Genomic DNA, 7,507 nt, shown 5'->3' on the forward strand with positions numbered 1-7,507 from the left:
TAGATACATGTTAACTAAAGCATCTAGAAGTCAGTATGAAAATGCAGAAATTAAAACAAACCAATGCTAAACACAAGGCATTGTTTAGGAAGAGGCAAACCTGAGCAGCCAAGTGAAAAAACCTCTCTATAGACTACAAGTAAGACTATGAACCCTCCAAGCTCACATCCCTTTATGTACTCGAACCCTCCAAGCTCTTAATAGCGACCGGTGTACATTACATCAACCAAGGCACGTGAGAGTGCTGGCATGGCTGGATCCATACCTTAAACGTGGAGCAACTGTGTGCAAAGGAAAGAAAACGTTGGCTGAAGGAGAGGATCTTTGGCCTATGCCACTGGCGTGACCATCTTGGAGAAGAGTGGGATTTGCACCTAACATGGGCAACTAGCACTTGCGCAAAAGGGAGATAGCAACCCGCTATGGTCAGATGCAACACTCCTTATTGGCCAAGCTCGTGCTAGAACACTATTGAAGACATGTGTATCATTCCTAGTATCCCTGATGTCTCTTTCCTTGTCCAAGGTTTGCTCCTCGCGTAGTAGTAGAGCCGCCCTCCATTCTACTACCCTAACATTGTCATGCATTCTATCTTCTCTAATCGTTACATAGTACAATAGTTGTATTAGGATTCAAATGGAGGAATCATGGTTTGACACCTGTCCTTATGTACCTAGCAACATTCCTCGTACTAAAAGAAGAACATGTTGCTGAACCATTAGGGCAAGAACCTAGAGAGAAACTAAGAGAAAAGCCAAAAAGTTTAGGTAGGAAAGTGAGGTAGAGAAGAAAGGCATTCTTTGGGAAAGAACATCACCATTGTACAAACGATGTCATTTTTTTTACATAATAGAAAGCTCAAGAGAGTAAAGGACATTCCCGTTTGCTCACCCGTGGTTTTTCATCCCTTCAAAGGGCTTTCCGCATATTTCCCATGCCTTCTTTACTTTCTATGCTACTCTTTCTATTTCTCTCGACTTTAAAGTTTTAAAGCTTTCATTTTTTGTGTTTTTAGGCTTTTTTCACTTAAATGTATTGTTAGATCTATCACCCATTCTCTTATATAACTTGAATTTACATTTTTGGCGACTCTGTTGGGGAATCTCTGGTTATTTTTCCTTTTAGTTATACTCCATTTGTTCTCTTTCCACTCCTATACTTGTTCATCTTTTTCCTTGGCCATTCAATGCCTGAGAAAGAAAAACGTAGGTGTTCAGGCTGGTTAAGGTGAAAACCAGTAAGCAGAGGCAAGCACGGATCATCTTTCCATGCACATTGAGGGTATAGAATCATCTGAAGAGGTCAGACATCCAGATAACAGGGACCTTGTGGCAGCTATTGAAGACCTTCAACGTTCTCAAGCCACCATGTGGGCAGAGTTCCAGTCCTTATGCCAAAGGACAACAACCCCCTAAACCCCACAAGGAGGCCAAGGACCTCAGGAAGAGATCAAAAGATCGAATCATGTCCCACCCCATAACCAAGATCCACCTCTTAACTAGAGGGTACCTCTACAGCCCAAGGTACCCAAAGCATCTCCCTAGCTAACTATGGAGGATATTGCAGCCATCTTACTTGAGGCTAGAAAAGCGAATAGTTCTGCTTACGTTGACACGAGGCCTCCTTACCCCAAAAAGATGGCTAGGAAACCTTATCCTGCCAACTACACACCTCTTATCTTCCCTAAGTATGACAGTATAATTGGGAATGCCAGAGAGCATATAAGGAGGTATGTGGATGCCTTGACAGCTCACTCACACGATTATGAACTGAGACTTAAGGAGTTCTCGAAATCCTTAAAGGGCCGAGCCTTTACTTGGTACACCAGCCTTTTGCTAGAGTCGGTTTAGGCTGGAATGACATGGCTACTCAGTTCATGAAGAAGTTCTTCACTTTGGATGAAAAGCTTTCTTTGTCAGATTTGTAGTAGGAAAGGCAGAGGGTATCTGAGGGGTTACTGGACTATATTTGTAGGTTCAGGGATCTCTCTTTGATATGTTATGATCCTGTAGAAGAGGAAACGTTGGTGGATATTTGCATTGCTGGTATGCTATATGAGTACCACCCCTACTTGGAGAACCTACAGATCCCAAGTTTCACAAGGCTAGTGGAAGCATCTAGGAGAACAAGCATGTCAGTGAGGAAATCTTCCAAGGGCTTGACTTCACAAAACCCAAGTGCTCCCAAACAACCTTGGAAGCGGGATTGTAAAAAGGTGGAGGTAGCTGTGGTAGATAAGCTAAAGAAATCCAAACTACCACTCTCCCTAATGCTAGACCACCATGCATTAAACCTGGGTGAAGGTAATCCAACTTTGGATGGGGAGGCAAAGGGGACTTCAGAACCAAAAACTAACACCTTAATAAGATTCCCACTCTTAAAAGCTAATGATGCCACTATAGCAGGTTGGGCTGGAGTGGAGAAATACCCTAGTACACCTTGGTCAAAACCAAATTGGCAAGCAAATCTTTAAGGGTTGTAAGTTTGGGTTTCAAAGTGCCTACATTCACAGGATCTTGGTCAGCTCTATACCATTTTATAAGTATCATCCCCCTCCTTTCCAAGGTACATAGAACTTCCTAGCTCTCATACGTTTGGAGTTATTGGAAATTATTCAATCCCACATGTTGATCTTTGGTCTAATTAATATCTTGTTCCCCTATGCAAGTTCTCAAATTGACAACCCCTTAAAGGTTCAAACTGTGTTCTAGCTAGAGTGCTTGTGCGTTCTCTTTCCAACTTACTTTCTTACTCATACTTTCATAAATTTTTTAATAAGACTTATGTTTTCATTTTTTTATAATACTTATACTTTCATAATTATAATATTAATAAATAAATAAAAGAATGCAACTTTGTTTTGGTTAAGTGATTAAACTTTTAGTAAAACTAGCTAAATTCCCGCAAGATATGCGGTGTAACTTATTATTAGTTTTCTCCAATATTTCAATAAGTTTGCCAAGAATATTATAGGTTAATTGGTTGGCACTTCAATTCTCAATAGAGATATTCATGATTCATATCCCCAAACTATCGATGTATAAAAAAAAATTTGAATAAATTTCCTTGTAAAAAAATTGTAATCTTTAGTTATTTTATAGAAAAAATAGAAATCATACTACGTGTGTGTGTGTGTGTGTGTGTGTGTGTGTGTGTGTGTTCACAAATTGAAATTGCATGATATAGTGGTTAATATAGATAATCTTGTTTCATGCCTACTAAAAAAATGCATATATCCTTCAAATATTGTTTCTCATATAAATGTAGAAAAATTATATTAAACACACACACACACACACACACACACATATATATATATATTACATGTGATTGAAAGGAGTTAGGAAATTTAAAGGACTAAGATTTATTTTAGTGAATTCACAAATATTTAATTTTTTTTTATGACTCTTATGTCAATTTTTGTCAAAGCAAATAAACATGAGTAAGAATGTCGTATTCTAAATTTATTATTATCATTCCAACTAAAAATTATCTCTTAGATAGGATTTATAAAATAATCATATAAATTCATTTGATATAAATAATTAATGCACAACTATAGATAATTAATATAAGCATTCACTCTATTGACTAATTTAATGAACTAATACTTTAATATAAATGCAAACTTTGTTAATTTAGAACTCTAAATAAAGATAACTTCAAAGAATACTCCACATGGCACAAATGCTAGAATTTTCTTTCGGAGATTTTTTTTTTTTTTTTTAGCATTTAGAGAATTAAAATATACAAATGCTAGAATTTTTTTTTTCTCATTAAATTAAAAGATGCTATTGTAAAGTTGTGATTTCCAACTAGCTTGTATTGGCTTTAATTCCATGCCAAATTTTATTGTAATTTCTTCAATCATTTTCCCTGTATGTATGTGGGTTTATTTGTAAAGGATGAGTGTGAGAGATCGATGAAGAATCAAGCTTCAAAAAATGAATCAGTGCAGTTTGCGAGTAGCTCGCAAGAAGCAACCTACAAAAAGGCCACGTGTGAAGCAGATGATTGGAAACTGAAGAGTCACGCCAGGCTGTCAAGTTCGCGAGTGTTTCGTGAGAAGGGTCATCCCGTGAAATACCCGCGAAACATTCTGTTTGGCAAAAAGTAAAGTTGTTTTATCAAATTTTTTACCCACACTATAAATACCCTCATTACCCACGAATTGTAAGGAGTGTCTTTCAAAGAAAAAACCCTAGCAAATACACTTGAGAGTTAGAGATTGTTATACTCACAATCATCTACACATTTCCTTGTGGTTTTCCTCAACTCCTACCTCTCCATCTCTAGATCCTTGAGATGTTGTTAACCCAAACATTTACCACACCCATTCTAAGTGTTAAGTGAGATTTTGATGTTGTTGGGAAGCATTGGAAGGAGCCATTCGTTGACGGATGCAATTAGGCTGAATTACGGGGATCTAGAAAGCTAGAGAAGACAATACTCCGAGAAGTCCATTGGTAGTAGGAGCTCGGAGGGCTCAAGTACATGAGGTAGACTAGGTTTGGAGGGTCTTTTGTTATTCATGTACTCCAATTTTATTCTCTAGTGGATCGATTTCAACTTGGAGGGTCACAGAGAGGGTTTTCGCCGAATTCTTCAGTTTCCTCTTTGATAACACGTCTTGGTGTTATCTTGTATTTGCATTTCTCTTCCCTACTCTTTAAGCTTTCATTTTCTTGTTGATAATGGATGAATATGACTTAGGGTAGTGTTATCAATTCATTATGCACATTTACTCTTGTTCCGCACTTTGTTTGAATTAGAGTAAAAACAATTTAGCCATAATTTTTAATTGATGGTCTAAACAAGCTCTTGTGTTTTAATACAAATTCGAGCTTTCAGCTATAATTTTCATGGTTAACACTTTAGGACAAATCAATAAGTTGGTTTTAATTTCCAAGAGAGGAATAGACAAAAAAGAAAGAAATAAAATAGAAGGGCTAAATTAACAATGGGTAATATGGAAACATTTGTCAATTATGTTATTGGGCAAATGAGGAGTTTAGAATCCAAATGCAAAACGTTTCAGCTTTCGTGTAAAAAGGACTGAATTGACTAAAATTAACCGAAGTGGGCCTAATAGGCCGAATTGGTCAAAGTGGATTGAATTGGTTTAAATGAACCAAAATTGACTAAAATAAACTAAAGTTGACCAAAATATAATGCAGCTCAACATAAGTATAACAATAAAAACTACTATACTTCAGCTTTAAGACGCTTCAGCTTAGGTACTACAGCACATTATTTATGTGACATTATGATCCCTTCATCTTGTTTTTAGCATTTAGGCAGTAGCAGCCGTGTATAACAGTAGTTCTGGAGGTAAGGGGGTTTTCTCTCTAAGCTTCTTAGAGGTAAAAAAAGGGCTTGTCGTCAGACAAGAAGTGTTTCTCCACTCCGGTAGAATCCAGTCATAGTGATGTCCCATTTAGGTGGTAGTCAGTCCGACTAGTTTTCCTCCCTCTACTGAAAGCATCTTCCTATGGAGGAGCTCTCGAACCGCTGTGAAAAGCTACAACTCACAGAGCAAGAAGAAGAACAGGTGGGTTTGGACGACAAGGAAGTGGTAGGAGGATGGGTCCTAGCAGGAAAGTTCCTGTCAAAAAGGCGTGTCAACCTGGAGGCAGTAGTGAAGGTACTGAAACCGATGTGGAAGACAACGGAAAATTTCGAGGTGCAGGACGCCGAAGACAACACAGCACTTTTCCTGTTCCATAAAGAAGAGGATACGAACCGGGTACTTTGGGCAAGCCCGTGGTCCTTTGACAAATACCTTCTAGTCTTACACAAGTTTGGGAAGGGAGACGCTGTGTCCACGATAAGGTTTGATAGATCTCCATTCTGGATTTAGATACATGGTTTGCCGATGAGGATGCAAACCAAAGAGGTGGCAGAAAAGATCGCCGGCCCGATGGGAGCAATAGAAAAAGTGGATGTCGGACCTAGGGGTTTCAGCATGGGAAAATATTTAAGAGCACGGGTAACTATAGATATATCTAAACCACTATGCAGAGGAAGAGCAGTTCGCATGGGAGGGACAGAGAAGGGCCGGGTGGACTTCCGTTACGAACGTCTACCCATTTTTTGTTACTGGTGTGGCAAATTGGATCACGATGACAGAGACTGCCCATTGAGGAGAGGTAGTTTAGGCCTTGGCTTCGGGCAGAAGCGCCAAGCTACAAAGACCGCAGGTGGCGGTGTTAAGATTTAAATGTTTTATTTTATAATATTTATTGGAAGTATTTTTAGATATTTGGTAGTTTGACTAAGTCTTTAGATATTTGTTATTTGATCTCAGCCAGATTTCATGCTGAGAAAGTGTCTCACACTGCTGTCCTAGTCTTTAAGAATTCAATAGTTTGTTTTATTTGTTTCCTAGTTAATTAATAGGAGTTGGTTTATAATGCCTATTTTCATATGTTTTCAGTTCTGATGTAAAGCCTATTTAGAGGCTCTTTCTTTATCAATAAAACTGTGAGAGTTTTACCATTCATATACATCTCTTTTGTTCTGTATCAGTGGTATTAGAGCCAGATAGAAAAGCAAGAGAGACAGAGTCCCCAAACAGTATTGATGGCTTCAGATTCAAATTTTGTGCAAGCGGCAATCCCACGTTTTGATGGTCACTATGACCATTGGAGTATGCGAATGGAGAATTTTCTACGGTCCAAAGAGTATTGGCCAATTGTTGAATCTGGAATTCAAGCACCAGCACCAAATACAGTCTTGACAGATGCCCAGAAAGCAGAGTTGGAAGGGAGAAAGCTCAAAGATTTGAAGGCAAGAAATTATCTTTTCCAGGCAATTGATCGTCCCATCTTGGAAACAATTCTTAGCAAAGAAACTTCCAAAGATATTTGGGATTCCATGCAGAAGAAATATGAAGGCTCTGCTAGAGTGAAGCATGCACTGCTTCAAGCTTTGAGAAGAAATTTTGAGACTCTACAAATGAAGGATGGAGAATCTGTCACCAGCTACTGTGCCAGGACTATGGAGATTAGCAACAAAATGCGCTTTCATGGTGAGAAGATGGAAGATGTCACCATTGTTGAAAAGATATTGCGCTCCCTGACACCAAAGTTTGATTATGTGGTGTGTTCCATTGAAGAATCGAAAGACATAGATGCATTTTCTCTTGATGAACTGCAGAGCTCCTTGCTGATCCATGAACAGAAGATGAACCAAAGTTCAACTTCAGAGGAGCAAGCTTTAAAGGCTTCTACCTCTACTCATTTTTCAAACTCTAGAGGAAGGGGTAGAGGTAGAGGTAAAGGAAAGGGAGATCGTGGCAATAGAGATGGCAGCAAGCATTTCAAAGCCGATGATGGTCAATTTCAGGACAAAGGCAGAGGACGAGATCAACATTTTGACAAATCCAAGGTAGAGTGCTTTAGATGTCATAAATTTGGACACTATCATTCTGAATGTTACACTAGGCTGCCTACAGACAAAGAAAAGGAACCACAATCGAATTTTGCTGAAAAGAAGGAAGTGGAAA

The sequence above is a fragment of the Castanea sativa genome, chromosome 11 (genome assembly GCF_040712315.1).
Source record: "Castanea sativa cultivar Marrone di Chiusa Pesio chromosome 11, ASM4071231v1".
In the NCBI taxonomy this organism is placed as follows: domain Eukaryota; kingdom Viridiplantae; phylum Streptophyta; class Magnoliopsida; order Fagales; family Fagaceae; genus Castanea; species Castanea sativa.